Here is a 20,971-nt window from a genome sequence, read left to right on the forward strand (position 1 = left end):
AAGAGTTCACAGAAGAAGACAAATATAAAAGGCCCTGAATTTTCTAAAATGCTATGAAGACATACTAGCTTATTGAAAACACAATGAAACAGTGATATCACTATGGCAATGTGATGTTGCAATATGATTACTTAAAAATGTTTTGATACCACAATTGGTGATGCCACACTAGTAATGAGTTTATAAGAGGTGATGTCCCAATGGGTTGGTGACATCAAAATGACAAATATGTGATCTCAATTGTCAACTCATAATGAGTATATGTGATTACAAAGGGACTGTGATGTCTCCAAAGGCATGCGTTGTCTCTAAAGTGATGAAGTCCTAATGTGAGTGTTATCAGAATGTGACAAATGCTCATATCATCTATCAGTGTGATGTCACCATGATCTAAATGTCACACTGGATTCGGGTATCACATTTCATACCTGGATTGAGTATGAGAGAATTGGAATTTCACAGTGGATTAGTGAAATTACTATGGAAATGTACGGTCACAAAGAGATTGTGCTACCACAATGGCTAATAGATCACAATGTGTTTCTACTCTAATAGGTTTGTTCTGTCACAATTGGTTGGAAATGTCACAATGACATGTCGATTCTCAAATATCATTAATTCACAATGAGGATATGAGTTCACAAAGGGACTGTGTAGTCACCAAAGTCATGTGTTGGCACAAATGTGATGAAATCCTAACAGATTTGTGAGTTCACAATGTGACACCATGGTCTGGATGTCTATCAATGGGATGTCACAATATTCATAATTTCAGAGCCAATTTCTGATATCATTTATCATACCTGAATTATTATGAGTTTGAAAACAGAATATAAGCTTACTAAAGGCCTAAAATATCCTAAGGGCAGCATATCACACAAGTTATGACTAAAAACTCATGGTCTTTGGATCTTAGGATTCTTACTTTGAAATTGTATCCTCATTGTGAACTAGTAGAAATTGAAATTGGACATGTCTTTGTAATAATACAAACTCATAGTGACATCAAAAACTCATTGTGATATCATCACCACTGTGACATCACGAACTCATTGTTACATCACATTATTGTTGTGCCTTCACAATCACATTGTGACATCACAGAGCAATTGTGAAGTCTTAGCACATTAAAAAAAACACATGACCTCTGTAGCCTCACAGACCCTTTGTGTACCCATATTTTCATATTGAAAATTTTGATCACACATAGCATTGTATCATCACAAATACTTTGTGCAATAATTACAGCTGTGAAATCACATTGTCATCATGACACCATCATCTCATTGTGATAACACCAAACCCCAATGACACTATACCATTTGTTTCTTTTCTTTTCTTCTGTATGTTTTTTATTTTAAATATATTGTACAGAGGGATTAGAGTTACATGAGTAAGGTAATGAGTACATATCTTATCAAACATTGCTGCCTTGTCATCACATTGTCACTTTGATGTCATAGACCCATTGTGAATGCCATTCTTTGATTTCAATCTATTTCAAATGTGCCATGTGGGTTGATATCAGGAAACCATTGGGAACTCATTACCTTTGTGACATCAAATTCTCTTTGTCATACCACATTACCTTTGTTATATCACTAACCCACTGTGACATCAAATACTTCTCCTGTCCTCACAACATTTGTGACATGTCATTGTGATATTTTAGACCCTTTGTGAGTTGAAAATCTGTGTTTAACTTCATATTTCAGATATGACATGAGATATCTAAAATCCAGTGTAACATCATGATATTACACCACTGGACATCATAAAAATTGTGTCACTTTATGACATCTCAGAACTGTTAGTTCTTCACCTTTTTGACTACATATACTTTGGGGACAACAGAATCCCTTCCCAAACCCATGTACTCATGGTGTATGACAACTGAGGTCCCACATGCCATTGTGACATCACCAACTCCTTGGGACATCTCAAATCTATTGAGACCTCCTCATCAGTATGGTGTCACCAATTGTGACATCAAAACATTATTATAACATGGTGTTGAGATATCACATTGTCATGGGGAAATCAGTGTCCCATTGGGTTTTCACATAGTATTACCTCATACTATGAAGCTTCTTCTATCACCTGGTATCCTCATATTGAATTAAGAGTAATTGAAATTGGATATATCATTCTGATATTATAAACTGTGACATCACAAAACCATTGTGACCTCATCAAAAACCCAATGGGACATCTCATTTCCATTGTGATATTATGAATCACAGTGTGCCTTCCAAAGCTATTATGACCTCTTACCACCTTTGAAAACACACATGGCCTCTATGACATCACAGAACATTTTTTGTATCCATATCCTCATGGGGAACTAATGACAACTGACATCAGACATACCATTAAAATACAAAAAAAATCTTTCTGACATCATCATAATTGTGACATCATGTTGCCATTATGACAACATCAGCTCATTTTGACATGTAAAACTACAATGACATCATAGCACTGTAACATTATATTGTCATTCTGATATCACAGACATGTTGTGTTTGCCCTTTATGTTATTTGATTCTATATCTAATGTGGCATGTTGGTTGATATCAGAAACCCATTGTGAGTTCATCACCATTGTGATATCATGGTGCCTTTGTAGCATCACATTGCCATTGTGATGTCACATTGCCAAATTGCTGTCACAAAGGGATATTAATGTCACAAAGGTTATGACATCACAATGAGTTTCTGATATCCACACACATGCCACATTTCAAATACAATGAAATCAGAGATTAGGCATTCATAATGTGACTATGGTGTCACAATGACATAATGGCAAATGCTATAATGTTATTGTCATTTTGTGATGTCACCATAAGCTAAAGATATCATAACAACAATGTGATATCATACTGGTTATGACGCCACACAGGGTTTATAATGATACAATGGTTATGAGGTCACAATATGTTTCTGATATCAACGGATATGCCACATTTAAAATAGAATGAAATCATAGGATATACATTCTCCATGTGTCTCTGACAGCAAAATGGCAATGCAATGTCATAATGCCATGATGTCAGTGTAGCTTGGTGATATCACCATGAGCTGAAGGTGTCATAACCACAGTCTGATGTCATATTGGTGATGATGTCACAAAGGATTTGTGATGTCACAGTGGCAAGTCAGATCTTAATTGCCATGAGTTTATAGTGTGGATATGAGAATGAAATCACAATGACATACGCAAATGAACTGTGATGACACAAAGGCCATTTTTTTTTCAAAAGTGCTAAAGTTCCTAACAGGTTTCAGTTGTCAAATGTTAATGATATAAAAATGCTCTCAGCAGTCCTCCTTGATACTTACAAGGCTGTGATAGGAGGATCATGGTCAAAGTCACCCTAGGCAGGAAAGTCCTTGAGACTCCTGTCCAAATTGTGCCAACAAAACCAGAAGTAAAGCCATGTAGCTCCATTGGTAGAGGGCTAGCCTGGATCAAAAGCAGCTCACAGACTGTGCCCAGATCCTGAGTTCAAGGTCTGGGACTGGGAACAAACAGACAAACACAACAATTTGTCCAGCCATCTGGCTAAAGCAAGTAAACTTCTTGTCCCCAAGTGGATTGAACCTGTGAAAGGGGCTGCCATCATCTTGACTCCACCCATTCTGCCTGCATCACAGGATTCCAGCCACACCCTCATTCTTTCATGGTTCTTTCTGACCAATGGGATACAAGATTGGTGGCCATGCCCACATTCCATACTACCCAGTAGCGCTGGGATTCCGTCTGTTGGTTGACACCACTACCAGCAGTTGAGGTAGAGGTAGCTGAGTGATGAGCAAGAGACTCGAGGCTAGGAGGAGATGCCTTGCTCAGGCCCAACATGTGCCCGCCTGCGCTCCGGCCCCCTCCTCCCCTTCCCTGTGGCACAGCATTTCAAACCTGGTGCTGCTGGCTAAAACCCATGTTGCCTCTTGGATTCCTCAGACAATGGTGTAATGGTGCACCTCTAGCCAGCTTGTTGCCCTGACCTGGTCCTGGCACCCTTGTCCTCTGCTCTGGGCCTGATGTCAACCATACCACTGCCCCACCTGGAGCAGCTGCCAACAGATTTTGCCAGCAGCACATGTGAGTGGTGGCCACACAGGCCCGCTCCCTGTGACCCCATATCACCCCCCTTCCTGACCAGGACCTGCGCCTCCTCTGTGCCCCACAGTCTGGCCCACGCCCTGACATAAATGTGCCCCAGGAGTGGGGTTGGGTGTTGACCCGAGGATCCCATCCCCATATCTAGTGTCTAGTGTCCCAGGAAATGGGGAGATGCCGGGTTGGGTGAGGAGTGGACGCCACAGAGCCCCTGACCTGGAGCAGTGGGAGACACACAGCCGCACATCTGCACCCTTCCTTTCCCTGGTGGGAACCTGGTGGGGAGCAGCATGTCCACACCTGCCTTCTGTGGTCTTTTCCCTTTTTCTGGGGATGGGAGGCTTTGGATGCAGAAGATAGACCCTCCTTTCTGTGTGAACCCTTGTCTTCTGTGCTTGATCATCCTTTCACCTGAAGACAGAGAGACAGAGAGAGACAGAGAGACAGAGAGAGAGATCATCTTTCTCCTTGTACAGCCTGACTGTGCTCAGGTGAGTGATCAGTTAGCAAATTGCAGGTGCTGCATGGATGAGTCTTCTGTCACCAGTCTGTGTGTGTGTGTGTGTGTGTGTGTGTGTGTGTGTGTGTGTGTGTGTGTGTGTGTGTGTGTGTAGAAGTGAGTGGTAACAAGGAGACTGAATGCTTTGGTAACTTCTACCTGCTATCTTTCGGGCATGTATGGGCTTCATAGCTGAGGTCTGGGAGCCTGGAAGGGTGAGATGCTTGAACGGGACTCAGCACTGTTGAATTACAAGAACAAGGGATCTGTGTGCCCTGGAACTGTGTACTACCTTGGGCCTGGTTGGTGGGAGTGGGACCTTCAGAGGACCTAGGAGTGCAGCTGCAGGGGATGGCTTCCCTGGAGGACAGAGAGCATGTCCAACACTTAGTAAAGATATGAGTCCTGCTAGTATGGAGCGCAACAGCATATGTCAGACTCTGGGTCTTCTCATCATGACCTCTGATGGGCGAGGCGAGACCTATTTTAAATCTTGAGCTGTGATCTTCAGATCTCAACCTCCTAAGTACCTAAGATTATTGGCATGAGCCTCTGGCACTGTGACTCTGTTTCTTTTTGGTATATTAGGGTTTGACCTCAAGGCTTTAGGCTTGCCAGTCAGGTCATCTACCAGGTTTTCTGTCTTGGGCATTTCTGAGATTGAGACTTAATATATGCTCAGCCTGGGGTGGATCACAGTCCTCTTGTATGTGACAGGCATGAGCCACCAGGGTCGGTCCTCTGTAGTTGGAAGGTAGACATGTAGTGCCACGCTCAGTCATTGGTTTAGATGGATTGTCACAAACTCAGTCCACAGCAGCCCATTTTTGACCACAGGTGAAGCTCTGGGTTGGGCCTCAACCATTGGACTTCAATCTCCTCATGGGACAGTTTTGAGAAAACAAGGGATTAATACATAGTGATCTCTAGAGCAGGGCCAGACACATAGGGAGGGGCCGTCAGATACGGTTCTTGGCAGTTCTGTGAGTATATGACAGAAAATACCCGGAAAGATCTCAGATGGTTTTGTGTTATTAATGTTGTTACAGGTGTGGGATTATAAAACAAAACAGGATACTCTTTCTTTAATACCCAATCCCCATGAGGAATGGGATCCTTCACTTTGTTCAGTTTTGAAGCTGGGGAAACTGAGGCACAGAGAAGCTGGGTGACCTACTTATGACTACCAGCTGACAGGAAGCTTGGCCTGACTTCTCTGCCATGCTCCCTAGGATAATGGGTGTTATTCAGTCTACTTCTTGTGGTGGGAAGTCCACTTCTTTTCAGTCGTGGGGCTTGAACTCTGGGCCTGGGGCAGCACCCTGAGCTCCTCAACTCAAAGCTAGCACTCTACCATTTGAGTCACAGGACCACTTCCAGTTTTCTAGTGGTTCTTTGGAAATAAGAATCTCACATGTGTTACTGCCAGGGCTGGCTATAAACCACAATCCTCATATCTCTGCCTCCACTGTACTTAGGATTACAGGCCTGAGCAACAGGTACCTGGCTTAAGTGTAATTCTGACCTTCTTTCGTCTCTCTCTCTCTCTCTCTCTCTCTCTCTCTCTCTCTCTCTCTCTCTCTCTCTCTCTCTCTCTCTCTCTCTCTCTCTCCTCTCTCTCTCTCTCTCTCTCTCTCTCTCTCTCTCTCTCTCTCTCTCTCTCTCTCTCTCTCTCTCTCTCTCTCTCTCTCTCTCTCTCTCTCTCTCTCTCTCAGGAACTGATTGAATGGGTGCTGGAGGAGTTTGCCCAGCGTCCCTAATGTGGTTGGAACCAAGGTGGCCCTCTCATTCTGGAGGTGGGCTGTGGGTCAGGAGCTGTCTCGCTCAGTCTGTTGTACCAGCTCCATGAGGTAAGTCCCTCTGTGCCCTGTCTAGTCTGTGACAGTTATTCATTGTCTATCTAGCCTTACTGGATTCAGTACTGTGATCAATGCCCTTTTCTAGCAAAAATTTCTGGCTAAAATTATGATACATAGTTATGGAATGAAAATTTAATGCCATCTTAAGAGAGTTATTTAGTGTTCTGGGAATGTGGCTTCATGGTAAAGTGATTGCCTAGCATTCATGAAACCCTGGGTTTAATTCCTCAGTAACACATAAACAGAAAAAGAAACACTGGAAGTGGTCCTGTGCCTCAAGTGGTAGAGGGTTAGAATTGAGCAAAAAAAAAACAAAAAACAAAAAAAAAACCTGAGGAATAATTCCCAAGTGCTGAGTTTCAGCCTCAGGACTGCCCAAACAACAAGAGCAACAACAACCACAAATGAACATTTAGTTAGTAAATGCAAAATAAAGAACCCAAACTTGGAATATATAATTGTTCCTTCCATAATGATACTTGACAATAGTCCCTAATTCATGTACTTTACTTATATTAGGATACTGTGTTGAAAAAAGTTTTGTTCATTAGGTCAGGGCAATTAATGCCAGGAATGTGCTTAGATGTCAGGTGTAGATTAATTCTGGAAATTCACATATTCCAGGATTTTGAGAGTTGTCACTGCTAATCACAATGAGAAGGGTAGTCTAAGTGAGATTTGGAAATCATTTTGGCCAATCATAGCACCAAAAATTCAGAGGCTAATTAACAGTCGTGACAGAAGAGAAGGAATAACTCCAGATGGAAGTAAAAAAATGATAGTAGCTAAGGTATAGCAGAAACAGTTCTAGGGAACCATTTTTGGTTATTGAAGAACTATTTATCAACTAGGCTTATTCCTCATTGTTTTAGCATTCTAAATCTCTTAGGCTAGATAAATGTGTCTCCTTCTATGCTGTTCTTTCATACCTGATATCCTTTGCTTTCTGAAAATCTGTCTTTCTATATTTCTCTATGAACATTTCCTAATACTAAATACACCTACACAGATGTCACAGGATGCTAATGTAAGGGTCCCATAGCCCATGAGTCATTAATGTAACAAAATGGAAAAGGAGGAGATATTTATTGCTACCTCAATTTTTCTGAAAACCTGCAATGTCATCATTTGGTTCAAATTTCCATTCTTTGTCTACATAGTGTCATTAAGTGCACATAAATGCAAATATGAGCCAGGTGCTGGTGGCTCTTGCCTGTAATCCTAGCTAAAACCAGAGGATTGTGATTCAAATCCAGCCTGGTCAGGAAAGTCCATGAAACTCTTATCTTCAATTAGCCACCAGAACCCCAGAAGTGGTGCTGTAGCTAAAGTGGTACAGCATTCAAGTTGAGCTGAAGAGTTGAGAGACAGTGCCCAGGATCAGTGTTCAATCCCCACAATCAAAAAAAAGTGCAAGTATGGCTTTAAGTTTCCCCCAAAGGAATGATTAAGTCAACAGTAATCTTCCCAAAGGATTCAGTGCACCTACTTTTGCTGAGTTATTTAAGTTATGGCTTCTTTGATGAACATATTCTCTTCTTTAAAAATGGTCAAAGATTAGCTTTATCGTAACTTCATCTAATATTTTTTGGTTCAAAAGAGAAGTCCAAACAGTTGTTGTCATTTAGCTTTCTTACTGTCTTAGTTCAAAGCCAACCAGGCAGGAGAGTCTGTCAAACTCTTATCTGAAATTAAACACCAAAAAACCAGAAATGGAGTTTTGGCTCAAGCAGTTGTGTACTAGCTTTGGGTGCAGGTCGGAAAGAAAGACAACTGTTCAGGGACAGGTTCCAGCCTCTAAGTTCAAGCCCCAGAACTAGCACAAAGTAAACAAACAAGCAAACAACACAATTCCGGGGTATTTCTTTGGGACTCTCCTTAAAGGAGTAGTGGTCCGATAAGAGGCTGGTTTTGCTGATCATACTCTCTGGATCCTGTTTTTTGAAATCTTTATTGCTATGAAAAACTCAGGACCAGACTAAAGGAATTGATAACTGACTCCTGCAACAAGAGAATCATCTCAGGAGTGAAACATCCATCCACAAGACACTTCAAAACCTCCATATCTTTGTTTATTTGCAGTAGAACACATTTAAAACAAAGTTATTTCCTTTTGTTATGCTGGCCTTCAAATGGCATATTGTTTCCTTTAGTAATACTCTCAACTACAAGTTTACAGACAAGTTTTATATAAAGAACACACTCAAAATTGTCAGGAAGAAAGTTTCCTTCAAGCCTTGAATTCTTTTCTTGTACAGTAAAAAGGAAAGCAAAAGTTAACTTGAACTTTGTCATTCCTCTATGCTCAATTAATCTCCTGAGATCAATTTCCACATCTAGTAACAGTTACTTCCGCTTACTTCCAGTAACAATCTATGGTGCTGCTCCAGAAAAAAAATGAATGTTTTCTGGCTTCATTGAAATAGCACAAGGACACTTTTGGACATGAGGTAACACGTGTTTCAGAGACAATTTAGTAAGGAGAAAATATGAAATTTAAATTGCTTATGAATACTTTTTTCATGAGTACATTTTGTTCAAAGTTCTTAAGTGCTCTGTAAATTATGGTGAATTTTAAATGGGAGAAAGTTCTCAAATCATTTTTTGTGAGTGTATGTGGTGTGCATTAATTTCCCAATTGTACACGAGTGAACAGTAAGAGAAACAATAGGAATAATAGGAAAGAGAAGTTCTGTGTTTATTTAAAAGGCTTCAGTAAAATATAGAACACTCTACAAATAAGACAACATTGAAACAATAAAGCCAAGTCCAGTAGGTAGATTTATGGGAGTGATATAGAGAAAGCATTACTTCTATGTGGAAGATGAAGCCAAATCCTTTCTAAATCATGCTTTATAAACACGTAATTTTGTAAAAAGGAGAATGGAAGAATTATTGTTTCCAATGCAAGTCACGTATGAGAGAATGGACTTAACTGGAAAAAATAGGAATTATACTAGCAATGAATCTGGTGGCTAAGATCACATTTCTTTTTTTTTTCCTTTTCTTATGTTCTTTTTTGTAGTTGTTGGTCGTGGTACTTGAAATCTGGGATTGGGCACTGTCCTTCTGCTCAAGGCTACTGCTCTTCCACTTAAGCCACAGTGCCACTCCCAGTTTTCTGGTAGTTATTGGAGAAAAGAGTCTCCAGGACTTTCCTACCTGGGCTGGCTTTAAACCCCAATCCTCAGATCTCACCACACCCAGCTTAGGACCACATTTCTAACATTGTATACTCAAGATATGTAATGTATATGTTCATCTATCTTTATATTAATTCTTGAGTTAAAAATCTGGGCTACAGGTTATACTTAACACTCACAAAAGTGTTTGTAGTTTAAAAGTTGATACTCCTGGAAAAATAAAACCTAAAACGGTAAAGCAGTCTGAGAAGTTCAATTTGCATCCAGCCTGGGCAGAACAGGCTTTGAGACACTAACTGAAATTAAACAGCCAAAAGCTGGAATACTAGTCATGAGCAAGATTGCTGAATAAGAGCATGAGATTTTAGCATACATACATACAAACATACACATACACACAAAGGGACTTATATGTGCACACAAAAATACACAAATGAAACAACTCTCAGAATATGTAGAAAAGTTAGAAAACAATAGAAAATATGTCCTGAGTAAGACTAGAATTAAGTGATAATTTTTAATATTAGAAAGCCCTCCAGTGAACTTTCCCCCAAAGAGTTGAGAATATTACATAGCTAGGAATCAGTGACAGTAAGGGAGTCAAACAACATTATTAACAGGATAGGATCCATGGAGAAATGAATCAGGGAACCCTGTAGGTGCATATAAAAATGTTCATATCTTGCGTGAATTGTTAGAACATCTTTGAAAATAGTACATAAAGAGTCTGAGCAGTCAGTTTAGTGGATAAGATCTTAGGAGAAGTTCAGAATTGCGAGTATGTTTCTAGAGTAAATAAACAAACTATGGCAGGGCAATGTGATACAAGCCTGGAATTCTAGCACTTCGTCAGGAGATTAGAGAATGGAATTACATTGCAATACCTTCCATGGACCAGGTAGAACAACTTTGTCTCAATAAAACAAACCAAATAACAAAAAAGGAATACACAGTTGGAATTTTGGGCTAATTTTCTCATTATGTTTTGAGAAGTCAAGTTTCCTATTGAAATGCAACTTATACATATCCTCATTTGTGTTTTAAATGCTCTCTTATTACAGAACATTCTAGATGCAGAATGGCTCATTATTTCCATCCAAAAATTTGCAAATCTAAGTAAGCACCATTCTGTTGGATTCCAAAGAAATGTTGAAGGATTACAAAAGCTTAAGCCTGGAGAAATAGCAAAGTTCATCTAATGTAGTACTTTGTAGGCTTTGTTAAATTAGAATTTAGATTTAAAATATGTATTTTTGTTTTGTTTGTAATTTTATATTCTATAGGATACTAAAAAGTTCTTTTTAAGTAGAGGGATTAATGGACAAATTCACAAATGATTCTTGCATTCTATTTTCCTAGAATATTCTTTCAAGAGAGTTATAATTAGAACATAGTTAATAGATAATTCCCAAAGTTCATGTATACCATGTTAATGTGAATAATCTAGACAGAGTTGCTAACAAATGGATGATATTAATTTATAAATTTAAAAAAACAGCAATTTCCTCTCTGTTTGTTTCTAGCTCTCTGCTCTCTCATTTCTATCTCTCTCTCTCTCTGTTCTATTCTAGCTCCCTCTCTCTGTTCTTACCTCTCTCTCTCTCTGTCCTTTTCTAGCTCTCTCTGCTCTAGCTCTTTCCTCTCTTTTCAAGCTCTCTCTCATTCCCAGCCACGTGGAGAGCCAACCTTGCCTGGTCCCAGCAGGCCTACTGAATAAACCTACCCCCTTACCTGAATACCACGAGCATGCTGGTGCTGTCCTTCCTCGGTTACCTCTTTATAAAAAACCTAACATAAATGGTGCCGTGACTCGGATAAAGAGCTTAAAGTCAGGATAGCTGGGATTTCTTTCTGTTTTTTTTTTCCCTCTTTTTTCTTTTTTTGTTTGCTTTTTCCTTTTTTGCTCTGAGGAATACCCACAGTTCTGACGGCCTTTTGCGAACCAGTCTGTCTGCGGCGGAAACAGCGCATCGATACCATTGCTGGCCTTCACATCCATGTCCACACCACTTCTCTACTCTGGCCCTGGTAACTGAGCCCCAACCATCTGATGTGCTTTGTTAGCAAAGATGTCTAAATGTTGTCAAAATTTTAGGTTTTGAGATTTGCCTTTTTTGTTTTGTGTTGTGTATTCTACTGCTGACTACATGGTTCTAAAATACTGGGCATAGCTAGGCTAAAATTCTGATCACGTCTAATGAGTTTTGTCATTGCAGAATATTTGTTGGTCAGTTCTTGATAGGAGCAGGTAAGCTCTACTTATTCTACTTGATCTCCTTGTTGCTTTAATTGGAAATAATAAAGGGTTTTTGTGGCAAAGATTTCAGTTCAAAGCCAGCTCGGGCTGAAAAATCCCTAAGACTCCATCTCCCAGCTAAACTCTGCAAGTGATACTATAACTCAAAGTGGTTCATTGCTAGCCTTGAGCAGAAGTGCTCAGGGACAGTGCCCAGGCCTTGAGTTCAAACCTCCTTGAACACTGGAAGTGTTATTGTAACTCAACGTGGTAGAGCACTAGCCTTGAGCAGAAGTGCTCAGGGACTCTGCCCAGGCATGGAGTTCAAATCTTTAATACCAACTGGGAGAAGCCATCCGAGCAACAAGCACCTAGACTCAGCCAGTCTGGGGAACAAGGAAACATGGAGAGGACAAAGAGGAGATAATATCACATCAGCTACTTTGTGCCTGCCCTTTCAAAATTAAGCAGAGCTGGGAGGTCAGTTGAAGTAAGAAGCCTACCCAGCCAATGGTTATACCTGTCTACCTATTAACTGAACAGGAATTTATATTCTTGCCTTTTGTCACCTGACTTCTCTACTTAGTCGCCAGATGTCAGAAGTAGCTAGGGACATTTCTACCAACATTTTCAGCCCCAAGTCCTTCCTCTTGCCATTTATTTGCCGTTTAGTATTTTTTTTCCAGCCGCTCAATGCTCATGAGACTTCTCCAGACTTCACCCAAGGACTCAATCCACCAAGGGACAGCTACTGCTCACTGCCTTCTGGGAGGCGACCAAATTCCAGCCTTTTGCCCCTATTGTCGATGTCCCTTGTCAGCAGGAAGTAGCCAGAGAGAATCCTTGCCCTATTTCAAGATTATTAAAAGGCTGGAATGTAAGGTCCACTCCTGGATGGCTAGCAGACTCCACCCTCCTTGCAGCAAAGTCTCCACCCAGTACCTGCATTACCTAGGCAACTGGGACACCTAGCAGAGGTCACATCTGAATTTGATGTGGCCACACCTTTCCCCACCCATACCCTAGATAAGGCCTACCACAGGCCCAGGTGCTCTCTCTGTTCGTTTCTAGCTCTCTGCTCTCTCTGTTCATTTCTAGCTCTCTCTCTCTCTATTCTATTCTAGCTCTCTCTCTCTCTGTTCTTACCTCTCTCTCTCTGTTCTTTTCTAGTTCTCTCTGCTCTAGCTCTTTCCTCTCTTTTCCAGCTCTTTCTAATTCCCAGCCACGTGGAGTGCCAACCTTGCCTGGTCCCAGCAGGCCTACTGAATAAACCTACCCCTTACCTGAAAAAAAAAAAAGAAAAAACAATTTTTGAGGGTTTGGTTTAAAATGATATGAAGAGAGTAGTTGTGTGACATCTTCTTTTTTCAACCTCTAAGTAACACAGGAAGCCATTTCCTTATTTATGTGCCTCTGTATACATTGAGAAAAATGCTAGGTTGGGTTTGTACTCAACATTGTTTTTGTTTTATTGGTTTGCCTAGAGCTTGAACTCTTGGCCTGGACAGTGTCTCTGAGTCTGTTTATGCTCAAGGCTCATGCCCTACCACTTCAACCTCAGTGCCACTTGTGTCTGGCTTTTGTGGAGAAGTATATTGGAGATAAGATTCTAAGAAACCTTCCTGCCAGGGTGGGCTTTGAACCATAATTTTCCAATCTTAGCTTCCTGAATATCTATGATAATTAAAAAAGTATAAATATAAATAATATTTGCAAGTGATCTGATCTCAAGAATACCAGTGGAGGAAAAATTATGAATCTCAGGTTATTGTGATATTCTTTCCAGAACACGGAGGGCTTCACATTAGCAGAGGTGTAGTATTTTTCACAATAGAGATAAGCTATTCATGATATGAATTAAGGAATTTTAGGGTGCCCCTTAATGTTGGGCTAGGATGACTTCATGGCATAAATGTTGGGATTGATAGTCATAGAAATAACAGATTACTCTGATAAAAAAATGCTTACTCTTGACAAATTATTACAGATGCTTCATCGTTTTATCCTCTACCAGAATGTGGCTATTTTTCTATTGACTTCTCAATCTGTACACTCCATTGGAAACTGCATCTATTGCAGAATTTTATAACATGCAAAAAAGTACTGTTTTGAATCTCTAACGTATGGAATGTTGAGAATTTAAAAATGAGTAATTATGAGTAGTTATTTGTCATATGAATTTTGAAGAAAATATATACTCTGTCCTCTTAACAAATTATTTAATTTTAAAAGTTATGGGTTTCCGTAGCATTAAACTGTTTTTCTGTTTTAGAATAAGAAAGTAATAAATTTATTCTTTTTTGAAAAATTCGGCAAGTATATTATGAAAATATTTTCTAGTTGGATAACAATCACGTTGATGACCCTCTGGTAAAAAAGAGGTAATCAATTTGAATTAGATGTCAAATAGAATTGATTTTTAAAATATTGCTACATAAAGAATAATATTTACTGTGCCAATACAGTAAAATTACATTTTACGCAGCTTATTTTTTCAATTTTATTATCAAATTGATGTACAGTGAGGTTACAGTAATTGTAAGGTAGTGAATAAAAAACATTTCAAACTTGTTACCCCCTCCTTCATTTTTCTCACAGTTTTCCTTCACCCCTTCACCCCTCACAAGTTATAAGGTACATTTCCAACATGTTGTCTTGCGAGTATTGCTATTGCATTGGTTTTCCCTTTGTCTTTTGTCTCACCATTTTGCTTTTCCTCTTCCCTTCCCTATTTAAGGGATATGCATACACAATACAAAATCAAATACAGCAGGAATGAACTATAGGGGAAAACCCAAAGGAAACAAGTCACATAGTTCAACAAAAACAACAACCACAAATAAAAAAAATCTGGTTCCATATCTTGGAATTCATTTTGCTTAGCATCAGCTTATATGGCTATATATAGGCAGTACAAAGCTTCTGGAAAATAATAGTTGCATGGACACTATATCATGAAAAGAGCATGTTAACTTTTGGATGGTAAAGGTGGAATTAGGATTGGTTATGACAGGTAAATTTGAATTGTTCAAAATTTTTAACAACTTAGCCTATTAAGAAAATTTAAAATTTCCTGGGAGAATAGGCTTTCATGCAAAGAAATCCATGGAGACTTAGTAGAGAGGAAGCAATGTGGGTGAAGATGGCTCTTTTTCACACTAAAAAAACCTCAGAAACATTGCTGTAAATCCTGTAGGTTACCTTGGAATCATCCTTACCCAGGAACTATATTCTCACTGTGTGAAACAAGGTGGTATTGGAATTTAAATTCAAGTTCTTAAAAAATAAGACATCAAAATTTGTGAATTTACCTTTAATTACCAAACAGTAATTCTCTGAAAAAGATAATTTGAGTCAAAATATTTAGGGAGAAAGTGCCCTCCAAAATGCAAGAAGGTGTTGGGTTTACACATTTCTGTTTGTAACACTTTCCACAATGTCTTTGCATTTGAAGCAGTGAAACAGAAAAAAATCTGATTATATAATTCAAACCAATGATTTCACATTTCTAAGTGGCTCACAAAAAATAATATCTTTATTAACATGAGATAGTGAAGACTTCTCTTATTACATAAGCCAAAATGTTTTGGGTTCAGAAAAGAATTGAACAAATGGAAAAGGTAAGAAAACATAGTTCTTAGAAGCCCTAGCTAAGCGTATTGGCGTTAGCAGTGAAGGGAGTCCAAACATTTTATATAAATTATATTAATATTTTTTGGAGGGTCCGGTCGTGGGGCCTGAACTCTGGGCCTGGGTCCCTTAGGTCTTCAGGTCAAGGCTAGTGCTCTACCACTTGAGCCACAGCGCCACTTTCGGCTTTTTTTCTTTTTGCTTATGTGGCGCTGAGGAATCAAACCCAGGGTCTCAGGCATTCAAGGCAAGCACTCTACCAAAGAGCAACTTCCCAGCCCTAAATTGTGTTAATATTTTTACTAACTTAAGTGATTTTACAGAGCCTATTTGGCTCACTACAATGCCGAACAGATTGGGTGGAGACATGGAAATACATTCCACATCCAAAAGAGGCAACTTAAAGAGTTTTCAAAGACAAATCATGAAGATTTAACAGTGGTGGAGCACATATAGTCCTTCAGCTTCACTAGACTTGAAGCCAAGATGCTGTGATTAATTGGAAATCAGGCAAGAGCTAAGAGGAGGACATAGAAGCAGGACATAGAAGAATTGACCTTTTGTAACAGACACTGTCTTTCTAGGTATAGGTGATTTAACTCTACTCTCCTCCATACATCTTGGTGAACAAACGCAAGACCAAGAGAAAAATAATCTATTGAAATAATTTTGCATAGAATAACTTCATTGTTCCTGATATGGTATCTAAGGAGAGTCTTACAATAGAAGATAAAAGTGCAGTATTTTTCAGTTTCCTCTAAGCATCTTCTTAGCAAAATATATCTTTTAGGTTAGAATTGATTGAACCAAAAAGTGATGGAGTACTTATGTTTGTGGGCACTTTAGACACAAGAAGACTTTCAAGGTAAGAGAAAAAATACAGCCAAATATTTGTGATCACAGCTTCTAGGGCTGTTTTCTGGAGACAAAGTTTTACATTAGACTTCTTCTCATTGACATAGATGTTGTTTCATGGCAACCAAGTGCAAGAGGGAAGTTTCATAGACTCGCCTGGCCAATTAATCAGCATGAAAGAAGAAAATGGCAAATAATATTTAATGAATTACTTTGACCAATTACTTTGCCAGAAGAAAGAAGGAAAAATATAATTCAAAATCAATTGACTTAAAAGTATGAAGAAAGAGTAGTGAAGAAAGATTAGAGAAAATATGGAGGATTGTTTTCTCTCCAGTGGAGTAATGCGTTCTTGATCTTGTTTCTTCCATTCTATCTTCACAAGCTATCAAGTGTGTCTCACGACTGGATTATCCAGTTCAGACAGAGAACTCCTAGAAGAAAGATACTATTTGCAGGAGATGTAGGTGATTGTGATTTATAACAATCTATTTAAATCTGTTCAAAATTCTCTCCTATCCCAAACTTCTCTCTTTGGACAGCGTTGTTTGCTTTTCCCAAGACTACCCTTCATTAACTGCTTAAAATTTTGGGAGGAAATATTCATCCTCTCTAGAGATTTCTGGTTGGTTGTGATTTTTGTGTGTTTTTGTTTTTTGTTGTGTTTTTAAACTGAATTTCAAAAGGTTGTGCAATTGTGTTACAATTAAATATATCCATCTAATTGTCCATTGCTCTTGGATCACAGTCACTCCTTCCATCATTCTCAACCAAATGCTTCTCCAATATTTATTTCAGATTTACCACTTCCGTTATCATATGTGTACAATGAGTATTCTAGCTGTACTTGCCCCTTGTTCATTTTTCAATCATTCTATGTCTTTACTATAATTTCTTTCTGTTTTCAACTTCCTGATAGTCATCCTGTTAAACTGTCTATTAATACTTTGAAAGGTTTATATACATTTCATGGAGTTTCCATTCTGCATATGCTTGAACAGATGTCAGCTTATATTTCCATAATTCATTCATCTGCAGTAACAATTTGCAAGACAAGAGATGTGAAGCCCCTAAACATGATTTTATTCTCATCCATTTGGAAGATTAATCTTCAGTCAAAAAGAAAGTTAAAAAATGCATAGAATGTACTCCTAGCTACCAATTTCTATAAATAGCTTTGTACAGTAGTGTGATTGTTTTATTTTACATGGTATAATATGTTTTACTACCTATAAGTTTTGGAAAAAGAAGAAAACTAAAATTTATTCCTATATAGGAATGTGATAGAAATAGAAGACAGATTTTATGTTTGTCATATCTCTGATGAGTACCCATATTCAAGACCTAAAGTCATATTTCTCCCTATGTTACACAGATAGGGAAAACATAATATTACATATGATAAGACAACTATTTGTGACATTTTAAAATGTGCCTTATTAAATGATGACATTTACTTTATTAGCAAACGTTTTGGTTTGAAATTTGGCAGGATGATCTATTTAACACATTTCCGGAAGGCTCCTACTGAAAAACACAAATTGTGGTTGGTACTATTTCTAGACTTCAATGAATGGTTGAACGTGTTTGGCATTAGTGCTGGGTAAATAATTCAACTCTATTATAACTTGCTCTCTACACTTGAAAAACTTGTAATGTCACTAAGTATCATCTACTTGTCAAATGTTATTGTGGCGAATGTGATTTTAAAAAGTTAATTTGTAAAGGAATAACTTTCAGTCGATTAAATGTAGATTATCATTGGTTTGAGAGTGACATTTTATACCACTGAACCATGTTGTACTGAAGTCCCAGTGTTTTGCAGCACTAAGGATCTTCTCAATGTTTTTCTGAATTATATTTGAACTCTAAGTAAATTTTTCTGGATCTTGGTAGACCAATTATGGATCTATCCTTCCAGGAACTATTTTTGGCCCACTTATGCTGGACTAAAATCTTTCATTAATCATAGGGGAGGGGTATTAAAAATAATCTTATGACACCTTGTGAACTTGTTCTCTGATATGGGCTGGCCATCTGTAAGTTGAATGTTTGAATCATAGTACATACTCTCAAAATTTGTGATCTCATCTTTCATTTTAAGTTGCCTTGCATTTCACAATTGCTTACTGCTAAATCCTGCATCTCAAGGAACTGTGGCCCTGAAATATAGGAAATGAGAAATTGAAATGGGTCTTCAATTACTTTGTTGTATGTTGCATGGGCCTATGTGAGAAGTGTTGCCCTTGTTATCTGATGATGCAGGTAACTGGTACCTGGGATCCTAGGAATCATTGGGTCGTGCAGAAGAATAATATTTGTTAGACATCTTATCAGAAAAATTTGGGCATAATCAGTAGGAATGCTTCAGAAATATGGAGAAAAACAGTTTGGAATCAGTGAATTGAAACAATAAACAGAGAAGCAGAGTAAAATCCCTTATAGAATAGAGGAAAACAAAATTGGTTTTTTACCATGTGAATTCAGAAAACCAAAACAGTTTGAATGTATCACAAGTTTATACCAAAGACACTGCGTTGATACTTTTTATATTCTAATATACATTTTAAACCTAATTATTTATATTCCAATTCTATTTATTGGAATAAATAAATTTTAATTTATTTGTGAAATTATCAACTAATTCTAGTAAGTTTCATTGTGTGAAATATAAAATCAGCACATATAAATATAAAATATATAACTATATATACTATAAGAAAAAAGACACATGTTTTGAATTGTTCTGTTGTGGTTACAGTATCAAAGGCAACTCTGTTTTAAAGTATTATTACATTATCTCTACCTCAGTGTTTGATAGAGTTGGACCTAAAGCTTTACTATTTGTAGATTTACAGCCTGTAGGCAAGAGAAAACACTGTGATGAAAACATTACCAATTTAAGGCCTAATAATGAGAAGAAACATCTGGACTTCTCCTGCTTCCTGCCTGGTAGGATGGTAGACAGGCCAGGATATTAAGTAATCACGAATATGATCAATTTTTTTCCCCTTCTTGGCTTTAGTTACTTGTGAAATGTTAGATATAATAAACAATTATATTTTGATAAAATACCTTCTAGTCTGAACAGTTATGACTGAACTGTTCATCTCTCTATGATTCCTTGTAACTAAGATTAGTGTTGTTCAAGTAAAACAATCTATGGTGTCAGGGTAAGATATTCTGATTGGTCAGAATAAAGGGTCAGGTAGACATTTGTGCCAGTAAGACCTCACTTGGGAATATGTCAACTGCAGAAGGTTAGAAGTAGCTCTTAAGCAAGGCTTACTTTGAATCCATTAGCTCCACAAAGCTAATTCAGTTGGATCAATTAGTATATGAAAAAGCCATCACCTTTGGACCTAGCAATAAATTATTGAAAGTATGATCAAATTCCAAATGAAAAAGACTTAAAATTGTCATTGACAAAAAAAATTTGCAAATGTGAGCATTAAGATGAACAATATATTTTTTTCCACTATTCACAGAATTTTAGGGAAATAAGATCAGTAGCATTGTGAGGAACAATATAGTTTCCTTATTACAAGTAGGCAACCGTAGATATAAGTCTGTATAAAGATTGCATCATGAACTGCTTAAATTTGGAAGATACTACATGCTTCAGCAGCAGGTATTCCCAAATTACAATACAGAGATTAACATGGCAATTGCACAAGGATGATATGAAAATTTGTGAAGTATTCCGTATTTTTCTTTCTTCAGATGCAAGAAATGAAAAACAGTTATTAAAAAGTTGATTACAAAATAACAAGTGTAACAAAACACGTAATTCATATAATTAAATTTAGTTTGACATCAGTGTATTAAATCTTCACCTCAGAAAGTCTTTTACATACCATAAACTTTACAAAACTTTTGAAATTAGACAACATTTTCATTTTATCCCAAAGAAAAATAATATTAGGACCTAGGAAAAAAAGGAAATTAAAACTTTCTATATGGAATACAATCTGAAAGGACACATTATACAAACATAGAATATTTTAAAATATTCTTTTTCAGACAAGCACCAGAAATACTTTAGTTTCTGTACTATTCATTTAAACAGATAAGTTAAAATTATTTCTGATTAAAATTTCACAAACTCTGCAGAAATCATTATACATGTATACAAAAACTCTTGAATACATTTTGACATCCAATGCAGGCAATTCACTTGGAAGAATTCCACGGAATTCATGAATTTTTTACAGTAAGTATTGGTGTTGCCGTACACTGGTGGCTCAAACTATAAAAAGAATTTTGAGGTATTACCAGGTGTAATAGACTCAGAGGCCTACCACTATAAAGGTCATGATAAGGTCTCTAAAAGAGACTGTTCAAGTTAATAAAGGGCAGAGGATTGCCCAAATATTTTACTCTCATATCTAAACTTGCTTAATCCCACACTGACTCAAAACAGAAAAGGAGGGTTTGGCACCACAGATACTGTAGCCTGGGTTCAGGAAATTACAGACAAAAGGCCTTACAAGGCCATTAAAGTCAATGGAAAACAAATGACAGGACTCTTAGACACAGGAGCTGACAGATCCTGTATAGCTGGAAAAGATTGTCCTATGGCCTGGCCAGTGCAAGGGTCTTCTTCTTCCTTAATTGGATTAG

At 37.9% G+C, this 20,971-nt stretch overlaps 1 pseudogene; it reads left to right on the forward strand.

Moving 5' to 3' along the window:
* The first annotated feature begins 19,964 nt into the window (after positions 1-19,964).
* LOC138804414 (U6 spliceosomal RNA) lies at positions 19,965-20,061 on the forward strand (annotated as a pseudogene).
* The last annotated feature ends 910 nt before the right edge of the window (positions 20,062-20,971 follow it).

Source organism: Dipodomys merriami, unplaced genomic scaffold (genome assembly GCF_024711535.1).
Source record: "Dipodomys merriami isolate MVZ:Mamm:240054 unplaced genomic scaffold, mDipMer1.0.p SCAF_361, whole genome shotgun sequence".
Taxonomy (NCBI): domain Eukaryota; kingdom Metazoa; phylum Chordata; class Mammalia; order Rodentia; family Heteromyidae; genus Dipodomys; species Dipodomys merriami.